The sequence below is a fragment of the Myxocyprinus asiaticus genome, chromosome 31 (assembly GCF_019703515.2).
Source record: "Myxocyprinus asiaticus isolate MX2 ecotype Aquarium Trade chromosome 31, UBuf_Myxa_2, whole genome shotgun sequence".
In the NCBI taxonomy this organism is placed as follows: Eukaryota; Metazoa; Chordata; class Actinopteri; order Cypriniformes; family Catostomidae; genus Myxocyprinus; species Myxocyprinus asiaticus.
In genome coordinates this window covers 8,751,014-8,765,039 of record NC_059374.1, presented here as the reverse complement: position 1 = coordinate 8,765,039, position 14,026 = coordinate 8,751,014, and the positions used below count along the sequence as shown (strand labels likewise).

Here is a 14,026-nt window from a genome sequence, read left to right as displayed (position 1 = left end):
TCAGCTGCATCCCAGAGGATTTTTTTTTTCTCTCAGAGGTTGCAATTACATAGCTTATAGGACTTAATGAAGTTTTCAGCTTTGTTGCATTTAATTATCAATTCTGTCTCAGATGTTACCCCTAAAATTGCTTAGGTGTAATACAAAAAGACACAAAAGACAATTGTTGACATACAGTGATGGTACAGAGCTATATTGATGTCGACAGCACAGCGCAGATAATTACATTTTAGGAAGAATTTATGAGAAATGTTTGAGTTTATATTGAAATCTCTGACTTCTGATTGCCAACTTTAGTATTTTGGCAAATCTGACCACAGCTTGAGATATCGTTGAGATCTCTTCTAAAACACTAGAGAAAAATTAGGTCCTTTTTCTCATGAGAAACATCTGAGAAGCAAGATGAACATTTTAAAGAAATATTACATTTTTTAAATATTTATGAAAAACCCATATGTCTTCCTGGTCCACTGGGAAAAAATAAAACTTTGAAAATATATGCTTCTTATCAAACATCTGCAAATTAAGTAAAAGTTATTTCATTTTTTGTGTAAAATAGAGAGACGTTCAAAATGTCAGATTGGGGGCAGTATACCTGGTGAAACTGCATGGGAATAGGTGTCCAGACTACGAAGTAGGATCTCTTAAAAGTAATTTGAATGTAAATGTGGCAGCTGTTGTTCCTGATCCCACTTTTAGAATACACAATGTCCCACTGTGAAAAAGCTTTTCTTTCCTTCAACTGTGTGAAAAAACTGTTGTCAAGAGAAAAGCTAGAGACGCATTTCATAAAAATGCCGTAGTACACTTCACATTTAAAATGTAATTTTGCAAAGTCCTGGCAGCTGCGTAGCCATACCAAGAATGTGTCGCTTTCAATGAGAATTATCTTAAGATTAACCAAGTGTCACTATAGAAAGAGGAAACAAAATTCAATCATTCAGCAACTCACAGCCCTAATTCAGCAAAACGCAACTACTCAGTTGACCAGTCACCATTCAGTGGTTTTGAAAATGAAGAGAGCTATATCGTTTTTCCCCCTCTCCCAACTTTCAAGTCCAATAAAACGTTATCTTGACAGGCTACCATTAACCGTATGTGTGAAAAATCACTGCATGACAGACTGCAGCTTCGACTAAACATAATGCTCCAGGCAAGCAAACACACCCCCTGCACCCTATGCACTTATAATTGCCATTAATAGCGTTCATGTAGAGAAGGTGAATGAAAATGCTGTGTTTGTGAGGCTAACTGTAACATGTCATGCTGATATACAGTATATGCCATCTGAGAGGGGGATAAGTCATTTTAGCTTGCGAAAATGAGTGCATTCCTCCCAAAACAAGTGAATGCGACAATAAGCTAAATTTACAGTGAGATTCACTCTTCCTGTCACGCTGAAACACTTAAAACAGAGGTGGAAAACAATGAAGTATTGTTTTGATTGAGGTACTGCAGAACAGTGAGGAAGACTTTTTTGGAGTGCTAATTACCGAATGTCATGTTGCGGTTGGTTGTTTGTCTTCACAAGATTTCAGGATTATCAGGCAATTATCACAACTTGAAAAAAAAGCACGGTAAGCACTTTTCAAAAATGCAACCTGAAACTTTGTTTATCTGTTCAATATGAAGGGTATTTTCTTTTTAAAATTTATTGATATTGCAGTTTAGGATTTTGTGAAGTGAAATCCATATTATCTGTACATTAAAAAGAAAGATGTCCAATATGAAAAAAGCATGACTAAGGATTTCTTCTCTTTCTTTCTTTTAGACTTTTGTGAAGTGAAATCCATACTATTCAAACTTTACAATACAACCAACAAAAATAGCACATTATTGTTGCATTTATGAGGCAATGTCACAGCAATGATTATTTACAGTACAGTATATATAATTTTTGGGGGGGAAGTCAACATGTTGCTAACGAATGTTCCAGTATCTTGACACTGACTGCCGAGTTACTGACAAGCGGCATCTCCCATTAGACATTTCTGCATCAGTTTAAACATGTTTACCTTTTCCAGTGGCATGACTAATCAATAGTATCCAACTGCAGTCCCGTGGAACCAGCCACTACACAGCACAGTAGCGTCAGGGCAGTCGTCCCCGGGTGGAATTTGGGGTGGAGCTAAAGCCTTATATAGTTAGTGCGGTTTACTAGCAAGCATGTTGGAAGTTTACAGTAGATGTTATTGGTTTATTTGGAAAAGTTGTTTCTCGCTAATATTTAGATATCTTTTCTGTTAATGTTGTGGAAGCTTTATTTGTTACCATGCTTAAAGGGGTCATGAAATGCAGAATCAAAATGTCCTTAATATTTAGACATATAAGAAGTAACTGTACTATAAAAACATACTGTAAGATTCAGAACTCAAAACTTCCTCCCCAGTCTAAAAAGAACAGTTATAGTTACCACCCTGCTAAAATGTCTCGTTTTGAAATCTGTGTGTTCGTGACGTCAAGAGACATTGCTCATTTGCATGTACACAGCCCACAACATGCATCATCGTTGTGGGTGTTCTGTTAAGGAGAGAACGGCTCAAGTTACTGCTGTGAGGTGAGGATGTATCGGATGTTGTTGTGTGCCTATGTGCCTGTATGTAGAGAAACTGCACCAAGGGATCCCAGTGTTAGGAATAAATGACGTAAGTTTATTTTTAATGTCGTGCCTAATCAATAAAATGCATGATTACTTGTTTAACACATTTAAAGCAGACTCTTTTGTGAATCAATAAAAATGCAGGCTTTTCAATTTTTCTTTTACTGAAAGATGCAGCAGTGGCAACTGTATTGCACCCTGCAGTAATGCCGGTAAATTAACCATTTATTTCTAATCTTTTTTTTCTTTTTTTTTATCAGTGTGTTTTAGGGCTGGATGATATGTCTTAAAAAATTATATCTTGATATTTTTCAGCGTATTGACGATATTCAATATATATCTCGATAATTATGTATTTGCTCTAAAATGGCTCAGAAGTGTTTTTTTGTTTTTGTTTGTTTTTTTGTTTTGTTTGGGGGGGGGGACCCTTTAACAGAGGAACCATTATTTTATCCAAACAGCCATTGTAGCCAAATAGATTAAATATTTTAAAGACATTAAATAAAAATGTAATAATTTGTTTTTCATTAAATAAACACAAGGGAGAATGAAATTCAATCATTTTTACTGATATGCACTTTATATTTATATTTCATACACAATGATACATAGTAGCTTAATAAAAAGCATTATTTACTTTACTGTGCAAAGCTACTTCACTGACTTTTTAATTAAACCCCAGTTGAACATTGCATAATACTAAACTATTACTGTGGGACATGTCAGGTTGATTATTATAATATAATGCTGAATTATCATTATTATTCTGATTATTAGATTTGCGTTATACAAAAGTAATATATTTCTGTCCTGTTTACTTCATCTTCACCTGGGGGCCTTTATTTTGACACCGAAAGTGCTGCAGTATTTACTTCAACTTCACAAGGAGCTTTTATTTCAACACAGAAAAGGCAACAGACCTTTTTCACATTCCGGGTTTTGGAACGCAGAAGTAAACAATTGCAGGATAAACTTCGACAGCGGTGAATGTGAGTGAATGGGAGACCACAGCAAATATTATTTTCAATTACCCATTTGCTTCAAGCACAAAATAAAAAATCCATTATTACATTTGAATGGTTTTCCAGAAGAAGAAAAAAAAAATAGAGGGCGGTGGATTAAGACAGTCAGATGGGAGAAGATGCAAAATTTACTGTCACTCTCTCAGCAGCTGCAATCGATACCCCCTCGCAGCTGTAGTAATTCGTTTTTTTAAACTGATTCAAAGGTAATATAACACAAAGCATAATACTATAAACTTACACTCAATATTTAAAAGTTATTAATATTAATATATATTAATATTTAAAAGTTTGCTAGATTTACGCTGCTAAATAAGGTGGAAATGTGTCATCGCAGTCAGTGAAAAAGGTCTATGTGTATTTGACAGTTTACTATGTTCTACATTTCATGAAACGCTGTAATCTCCTTATCTGTTATTCTGTGCCATGTTTGTAGATTTGTATAATAACTTGTAACTGTTACTAATGTTTGGAATTGCGCGAATGCTTGAACCTGCATTAATTTGATTTCACAATGCGCGTGAACTGATCTGACAGCGCCGCCATGCACAAAATCACAGCCTTTTGTGGATTAATAATCACATATGACCAACTTGCCATTTTGATGTTATTTTGTTTAACAAACAAATTTGATGATATTGGTCAATTTTACATCGTCAGCAAAATTATCTTGATTATATTGTTAATATTCGATATATCACCCAGCCCTAGTGTGTTTGTAATAAACAGTAAGCCATCGTTTATCGGCAAGTAGAAGTCTGCAACCCGACCTGGGCCCAGCGGAACCCGAAACCCAAGTTGGACTTTGGGTTCGGTTTTTTAATTAATAAAAAAATAAACAGGCCTACCGAACTTGCTTTGCACACGTGCTCTCACTCACAGACATGCTCGAACGGACGAGTTAGGGGCCGTTCAACCCGAACGTGTTTTACGTGCATCTGCTCTGTTTTACCATTGCTTTTCTATGTAAACACGTGATGGACGAATGTCTTTGTTGCATCGCGTCTCGCAGTTTCTTGAGCGTCTCGTGCAGAACCGGCACATTTTTAGACACCATGCCAAGTTAAAAACAACTTAAAGTTTCGAAAAGGCATGTCGAGACACTTGCACTCTGTTTTATATGTCAACTCATAAGTTCAAAAACCCAATTATAAAAACCCATGGTGAATTAGACTTCAGAATTTGCCTACAAATTGACATCATGGCTAAACAGCTCTATAGGCTTTAGTTTATAGCCACACACACACATACCCCTTTCCACCGTGCCGCTCATGTCAGAGTCACTTACCTGGAAAACTTGAGAAGCGATCTCAATACCGGCTAGCTTTTCAAAAGTTTTGAGAACCGAATGATCCAACTGTCAACATTACTACATATCCAGCCTACAAAAGCACACAGCACATCACGGTCTTTGCTTACGATGAGGTGGGAGCTGTTGTGCCAATACAGATGAATGAGAAACAAGCAAGTAAAAAAACTATATATCCATTTTGTAATCACAATACACCAAACATAATGAATAAAGAACACTCACTCGAACTGTACATCCCCAAAAATCTCCAGCTGCACAAAACAAAATATATAAATAAACTTCAGCCACTTGTCCTCGCAACAAATACGCGATATCCCTCCTTCTTCGAAGTGTAAAAATTCAAGCCAGAAGACACGCAACCAGGGTAGTAACATAAAATACACCTTATCACCAAGTTGTTTGCTAATTGCTGCAATTGTTTCATGTGATTGACATGGGGCTAAAGGAGGGGGGGTTGAAACACATCTGGCTATTGATCAACCTTATTGCCCAGTCCTCATGCCAGTACATACATCATCAGAGAAGAGAAGTCATAGTGTGTGGGGGGTATGGGGAAAGTTATTGTTTTTGATGAAAGATTAACCATAAATAATAATGATAATAATAATAAGGTCGGATAAATTGTTTATAATAACAAAATGCAACATCCAATAAGAGAATGAGAATTGTAAATTTTGAATTGATGGTGACTTAGAAACCACGTTATTTTAACTTTTAAAAATCATGTTTAATAGCAGAATTCCTGGTGACGAACTAAACTACCAATAAAGAGAAAGATCTACTAATCAGAGAATCAGAGAATCACGGAAAGCAAGCTCAGCAGCGACCGCTCACTTGCATGATGCACTGCAAATGACGCAACTGAGTCAGTCTCCTACACTCTAAAACTAATTATATTTGCATATATCTTCATGGGATTGTAGTTCATTCCCTCATGATAGGAATGTAAACAGTTAACCGATTAACCGGCATTAACAATTTGTTCGACTAATACTATCAGTTAAAAATTAAACAAGAGGTTAATTAATAAAGAAACAACAGAGAGCTAATTTGATGGGTTTAACATGTAGGCCATGTTATCCACACATGAGTGCGCTGTTAACATGTAAACCATTGTCTTCCTCTCTGTCCTCTCTGTCTGCATGACAAGGAATGAAGCATGCGCTCTGGGACCATTTCGGGTGCAAATTGTAAAATGGAACTTTAAAGTTTAGCAGTAGCATGAGTACAATGTGGTACTATATAAAAAACAAATATCTGCAAGCCTTTACATCTAAGAGCATATGTTTACAGCCCCACCTTTCACTTTACATGGGAGACAGGAGGGGCGAAGCGATGCGCAGTGGGATGTCAGGGCTTTTGGATCAAGTTCCCAGCCTTGCCCTCATCTAGCTGCCTACCATAACGGGGTAGGCTATGTGTTTATTCTTTCATTGTTAAACTGTCAAAAGTTATCGCCTCGTAGGTTAATTAGGCATGCAAGCGATCCATGCACATCGGTCATGTGAGCCTGATTTGTTTCAGCCAGTATAGACCTTTGTCATTCCTGTTTGATCACTTTTGTTTGATTCAGTCAAAATAATGCTGCCGGTTACACGGTTTAAAGAATTTGCCAAAATTTGCATCCCTACCTCATGAAAAACGTTAGTACACAGTACTGTACATTCAAATTATTGTCAGTCTTTCAAATACATTTTTGCTTCAAATCAAAGTCTGTCAGTGCCTCCCGCCATGGGCGGACTGGGAAGAGAAATCAGCCCCAAAAAGTTGTTTAGTTGGGGGGGGAGGGGGGACACACACAACCAACTGGATTATATGGTTAAGGTGTTTCAATTGCTTTCAATCTTGGTAAAACACACAAAACATGCATAATGAGGGGGTTGTGGTATTTGCAGCACAATAAACTGGCACACAATAAACCCTAATTGCATTAGTAGCCACAGAGTCAGTCAGGGTCACACAACTTTCACTCTGATCTCAAATGGAGCGAGCAACTAGTAGGTCACCACTATAATGCAGTTCATTGATTTGATTTTGCATGTACATGTACACTTTTTCATATCAACCCCACGCCATAAAAAAATCCTCTTATTTTCGTTGCTACCCAGCAATGTACTCAACGTGAACTTTAGCTTATGGAAACACCACTTTGACCAGACTCTGTTGAAGGTCAAGAAGATTTAGCTCAGAAAATTAGAGTTATGATTATGTTCTTTATAATCTGATGACAGATTTACGCATTCTGTTTCTTGAAAATTGATGCCATGATGTCAAATGCAAATGTGTATCTAGGAAAATACTTCCTAGAAGGGTTGTTTATTATAATGCTAGCCTTTAAACCTATCTACTGTTGAGCAGAAAGTTTGCTAAATTGTGAGGAACAAGTACCACAAGTATTCAAGTACCAAAAGCACATGGGATAAAGTGGTCCAACTTTTCTCTCACTAGTTGTGTATCAGATTATGTTTCTGAGCTGTGGTTGACCAGGAAAAAAGATCCCTTCTCTGCACAAGAGGCTTGTGAAGACAGTGATCAGATGACTGTAGCACTGCAGGGATAAAGAGACCTGGCAGGGGTGCAATTCTGCTGCTTCTTAATAAGAGGAAGGAGCAGCAGAGGAACAATGAGCAACACTTAACCACACACCATCTCTCCACCTGCCATTGAAGTCTACACTCTCTCACAATAGCTCAGCTATGAAGCCTTATTAGATGAGAGGCATCTCATCCCTATTGGAAGACTCACTGGGGAGATTGAGCAATTCATTGGTTTGTTACCATCATTGTTTCGTCTAATTGCGGTTTCCTTTTTGGAAGGCTTCAAACAAATCACTAATTTATGAAATGAAACCGAAAACCCTTGGGAAAGAATTTTTTTAATTGCCAATTTTGCCTAATATATTGATAAATTATAAATACCTAAACTTTTAGTTCTTATTTAGTGGATGTACAGGGGCCCCAAAAAGAACATAGAGACTTAAAGGTTTAGCTAACCAAAAAAATTTAATTACTGTATGTTGTCATTGACTTGACATTACCCAATGTTGTTCCAAACCCATTTGGCTTTGTTTGTTCTGTGGAACTCAAAAGGAGATGTTAGGCAGAATGTTTTAGACTGACAGCCTCAAGCTTTGTGGGGCCCCAAGCGAAATCATGAAAATGGACCCCAACGGTGTGAAAATTGTTAAAAATTTAAAAAAATCCATAGAACCACAGCAAATGTGATGAGTAGATTTTTTAAAGAGAAAGCACTAAAAAATTAGCTCTCTATAGCTAGGTAGATGACAAATAATGTGTCCAAGAATTTTTTTTTTTTTTTCCCAACCTGAAGATGTTAGGTTAAAGTCAGCATTTCTTCATCATTTCAAATTTTTCACCATTTTCATCACCATGGTCATGGAAACTGCAAGTATTATAATTACAGATTAACACTTTACAATAAGGTTGTATTTGTTAACATTAGTAAATATATTAGATATCCTAAATTTACAATGAACAATACATTTTTACAGAATATATTAATCTATGTTAATTTATAAAAATACAATTGTTCATTGTTTGTTCAAGTTAGTTCATAATGTCAACATATACAACTTGTGCCTATGCCTATATCATCTGTAGGACGGGCCAACCCTGGTTGTGGAAATGAGAATTTTTCTGGACATATTCTCAAAAATGTGGAACATTTAAAAATATATCTTCATTATACTGTTTAGTGTTTACAATTATTTAAGACTTCCCTTTCCATTTTCAAAATGAAAATAAATGAAATCATTAAATTATTATTATTATTTTTTTTTTTTTAAATCAAGTGTGATCTAAATGATATCAGTATTTGGTTTGATATTGTGTGTATAATGCAATGACATTCAGACATCTGTGAGTATAACTTAAGAGTCCAAATAGTTTCAATGGTCACTGTATGAAGCCAGGCCTGTTTTACAACACTATTGGTTAGGTTTATGTGTCAGGTTTAGGTTAGGGATGTCTGTTTTGGTTACCTCACATTTGCTTTTATCACACTATCAGTTAGGTTTAGATGAAGCATAGCAAAAATGTTGCCACAGTCAGGTAATTTTCATGATTTCAGACTGAATGTTTGACAACAAGAAGGTTTACCAATACATAATTTTGAACAATATATCTATTGTTTTATAATATAAAACCTAACTTAGAGTTGTCTGGTCTTTTCTTCTCATGGAAATCACTTGTGTGGTGGGCGTCCCAGTGTCCTCATCAACTTGGACCATGACAACCGGAAGAATACAGGGCCATCCTCTAAGGTCAAACTCATGAGGACCCACTAACTTCAGGCTCATTTAAGGCCGCTACACAACACCTCACCCCACATTAGAGAACTTGAAGTCTCTCCGATGTAATCCCACAAATGCATAGTTACACAATCCACAGTCACAAAGAGAGACTTGTTATCACTGCCAGGTACAAAGAACACAGGCTCTCAAACCCAGAACTGGCTTCACATTTGATGGAAACTACATTTATGGCATAATAATAGCTTTCCAAAAAGTTTATATTCCTCTGACAATGCATACCTGTATAAGTTTGTTTATTTGTCTAGTGTTTTTAAAGTATAGAGCCTCAAAAAGTATTTTGACACATGAGTTACACTTAAAAATTTATGAATGTCTTTGCAAGTGGCAAAAAAGATGCTAGACCTTTTCTCAGAACTAACTTTTCTGAGCCATTTTTGCACTTTAACTAACAGGTCTCAGGGTCTTTTAGTGGATGGGATGTATGAAGTTAGTTCTCAAGTTTAAAACAGGTCAGTAAACACAGGCGTTAGAGGTCGACCGATATATCGGTTTTGCCAATTAATCGGCACCGTTAACAGATTTCTGGGACTATCGGTTATCTGCAAAAATTCACACCGATAATTTTTCCCCGTTGCATCAGGTGCCGTAGCAGCTGGGAAGGGTCCGCTGTCGTTATACAGTATCAGAGTGGCGTCTAGAGGTGAAATAAAAACTATCACTGAGTGAGACTACACACTGCATGGAGCGGAACACTTCAGATACGGATTTAAAACATCAACAATGAAAAGGTATGTATACAGTACACTACAGTACACGTTGTCATATCATTATAAAGTAATTAATTTGTTGACTAGATGCTTCATTAGTAGAGAACAGCAGTATGTTTGCTGACAAGGCCGAGAGGATGCTAACATTAAAGCTAACCTCAAGCAGTTAGACAATGTGACAAAAACACACACAAGTCCTACCCAAATGTTTAAATGTCACGATTGTTACCATCTATTACCATCTATTTGCATTAGTTTATATCCAGCTGGTCACGTTTATGCATTCCTTAGCCAGCTAAGTTGCATATTTAAAGCTAGTGACGTGAGAAAGCAAATTAATATCTTCATGCAGCCGAGAGAGACGTATAAACAAATCAGAAATGCATCTGATTTCAATTAAAAAATGTTATCCTCTGTAATACGAAGACTTCAGATCGATAACATTCTTGCGCTACAAAAGGCTAGACACAACGCAACAAATACAGTTGAACAGAAAGCAGGAGTCTCAATATGATTTTAAAGTTCTTTTTAATTAGACAAATTATCTAAAAAACAGCACTCCTGCATGAGACGCTGAATAAACAAAAACAAAGGGAAACAAAGACGTTTGTCTAGCGTGCGTTTACATAGAAAACAAATGGACGGTTGCAAAAGTCTGTTGGAACAAGTACCTTGTTTTCTGTTGTTGTTTTCCATCTGTTTGGACAGTCCCTGGCCTGGGCTCATAGTCTGAGCCGCTTCACCACCGAGTTCAGCCGAATACCACTGCTATATGTGAATATTGTTACTCTACATACAACTGTACTGAATAAAAAACAATGTGGTATTTTGCTGTTATTATGAAGCTTGAGTCTGGAGTAGTAGGAATCAGTGCAAGTGTAACACCATGTGAACTGTCTATTAAAGCATTCTCCCCCCTCATTTTACTTTTGAATTAACATTTGAGAATATGGACCGACTAAAACTTTTTTATTTATTTATTTTATGCACATTAGTTGAAAATGAAATGCTCTTTTTTAACAGCCAGGACAGAAATGTTCTATGCAATAATATAACGGTGAAGAATGGTTTATGTATTTATTGCGTCCTCTTGTGGACTAAGGAAACAACGTCAATTTAAAAATCAGCTGACTTAAAAATTAGAATATTAGTTCATATATATTAATATTTATATATTTATTTCATTTTTAAAAAGTACAATACCTTGTTATGGTTCAGTCAATACTGTTTATTTTTGTAATAAAGTTCAGCACTATTTTACTTTGAGTGTTATTTTTTCATTCAGAATCAATTTTAAAAACTATCAGTTGATTAATCGGTTATCAGCAGGTACTGCCCAACTTAGTTATCGGTATCGATAAAATCCACTATCGGTCGACCTCTAACAGGTGTCATTCATCACAATAAATATGGACATTTTGCACAAACGTTTGAAAATGAGAAAGTTTTCAAATACATAATATTGAACAAATACGTCCCATTTTTATATATAATTACAACCCTAACAAACTTTGTGAAACATTTTGCTTGAAAAGAGTGATTGTGCTACCTCTCTGTAGAAGAAATACCATGTGACATTTGGCTTAAATGTCCAAATACATTTTAAGGGTCACCAATATATCTCCATAACATGAAACATATCTATTATCTCTTTTTGATCAAACCTTTTGGTTTAAACATGCTCTTTTGTTTAGAAATAAAGGGTTGTGTTCTTGCTGTGCCACACTCTTCCACAGACAAAAAAAAAAAAAAAGATTCAAAACGTTGTCTTCACTCTTAAAAAATAAAGATTCTTGACTTCAATGGTCATTAACAACATAGCACCTTAAGTTTACCAAGATACATTTTTCACTGTATAGGGTTCATGAGTTGCATATATGGTTTGTTGGTGATTAAATACATTCTTGGTGTGTGAAGATAGGTTTTTAGATGAGTGTATTGGTTTCTGGATTCTTTAAAGCTCCACTACATAGATGGTTTTCTTAAGAACTAGAGAATCAAATGTTCTTAGTGGAACTTAAAATGTTTTTTTTTTTTTTTTGTTTTGTTTTTTTTGTTTTTTGTATCAGGCCTTAAAAACCATTTTGGTTCTTGTTGGACATTTGGTTTTAAGAGTGTTTATGAAAATTATTTTAGTAGAACCTTAACAATAGGTCCCTTACACCTATAGGTGCTTCAAATCAGTGTATTGTTTTTTTGGGTTCTTTAAAGCTGAAGTATATTAACGTTTTTTTTTTTTTTTTAAGAACTAGAGAATAATGAAGAATCTCCAATCACATAAGGCTGCAAAACAATAGTGGTTCTAGTAAAAACCTTTACTCGACACTTAAAATCACAATAAAAAACACTCCGTCATTGTGATTCATACATAAAGTAGCACTGTAAAAGTTTAGCTCCAATACTGTTATTTTACACAACGGAAATGCTGATAAACTGCTTTTTCCTCACAGTAATGCACATCTCACTCTCTCAACATCACAACAAGCCCTCACACCCGAAATACGCTGTAAATACGATGAAAAAGCCGATTTGCTTCACTGGATGATTGTGAAAACGCAGTATCTCCAGTATATCTGCTGTTTTACCCTAATGATGAAATATACAGACTGAAAGACTACGGTAAACAAACAACGCCTTAGAAAGTGAAAATATATGTTCCCTACATCCTTAAACCATCCCTAATGGATCCCTATATGAATCGCTGAACGATCCTAGAAACATGCAGCAGTAAGCAGGTAAACACTTTCATGTTAAGTCCAAATGCTGGATAACGACAAATCACATCAGTTTATGCAGATAAACTTCTATTTACCAGGAAATAAGGAGCCCAGGCCATTTTAAATGACATATAACTATGAATCATTTATCCTTGAGCAATAATTAATGGCTTTACATGGTAACAGAGTACAGCCCTGTTTAGTTTGCGCTGTCCTTCCATTCTGCCAGTTTACAAGATGATCTGTAATAAATAAAACGGGAGCTTGCGCGTAATTGTATAAAGCACCTCGCGCACCGCCCAAGCCAAACGCAAAATTACTCAGTACTGCATTACGCTCCAGCTGTTTTTGCAACAACACGCACTTTTCTGTTCAAAAAATGCAGCTCACCATTTCTGAAGAAGGCGTCTATCCAGCTTATTGTTAGATTACAATCACTTTTCCTTGAGCAATACGTAACCAATGCAGTCTATGGAATGTGTTGTCTCTTAATATCGGTCTCTCATCACAATGATCTCCCGTTAGGAAAATTAACAGAAGGTAAAATGTCCAAGGCGCAGCGATTCATAGAGAGAGCACGCAGTAGGCTACGCATGAATAAGACGCGCCGTATGCTACACTGCAGAACAGGAGAACGAGTAGTGCTGAATCCGTGCGTGCTTTCAATGGGAAGCAGTGTAGCAGGCTGGAGGGAATGCCGAGAAATGACAAGCGGCTTCCACCATCGAGAGGCGTCTCTTACCATGTGTGTGTGTGGGGGCGGGGGGGGCGGGGTGTGTCGTGTGCAGTAGTGAAAGCGAGTGCTTTTACTGGTAGTGCTTCTTTCGTTTACGTCGGGCTACTACCTTTATAGAGATAGTAAATAAAGCATAATAAAAATAGTAATAATAATTAACAATAAAATAATAAAAATAATGGCTTATGTAAATTTTGTGACAGAAATTAACGCACATATTTTAGGTTTCATATAGAAATAGGTTAGTAGTAGTCTATTGTTAATCCTTAATAAGGAAAGACAATCTCTAACACAGTGTTGTAGTCAAGACCACCTAAACCGAGACCAAGTCAAGACCACAGTGTATGGAGAACGAGAGAAGACCAAGACTTTGAGGGGTTGAGACCAAGTCAAGACCAAAAACAAGGCAGGGCGAGACCGAGTCAAGACCAAGACCAGACCAGTGCGAGTCCCACACTGCATGACACACTTATGATCAAATGTGGAACATGCAAACCATAGGCACTCCTCAAATTGATCTGAAAGATCCACATTCCCATAAAAACACCCACAGAAAACAAATGAAGATTCCTCTTCATTCACCTCTTTTATTGCCATATA

At 36.4% G+C, this 14,026-nt stretch overlaps 1 protein-coding gene across 1 annotated transcript in view; it reads right to left on the bottom strand.

The window, feature by feature from the left end:
* LOC127422211 (teneurin-4) overlaps positions 1-13,179 on the bottom strand; it is a 427,215-nt gene extending 414,036 nt beyond the window's left edge. Inside the window, exon 1 of the mRNA XM_051665548.1 lies at positions 13,081-13,179. The gene's annotated coding sequence lies outside the window, so the exon portion shown is untranslated. The remainder of the gene's footprint in view (positions 1-13,080) is intronic.
* Between the last annotated feature and the right edge of the window lie 847 nt (positions 13,180-14,026).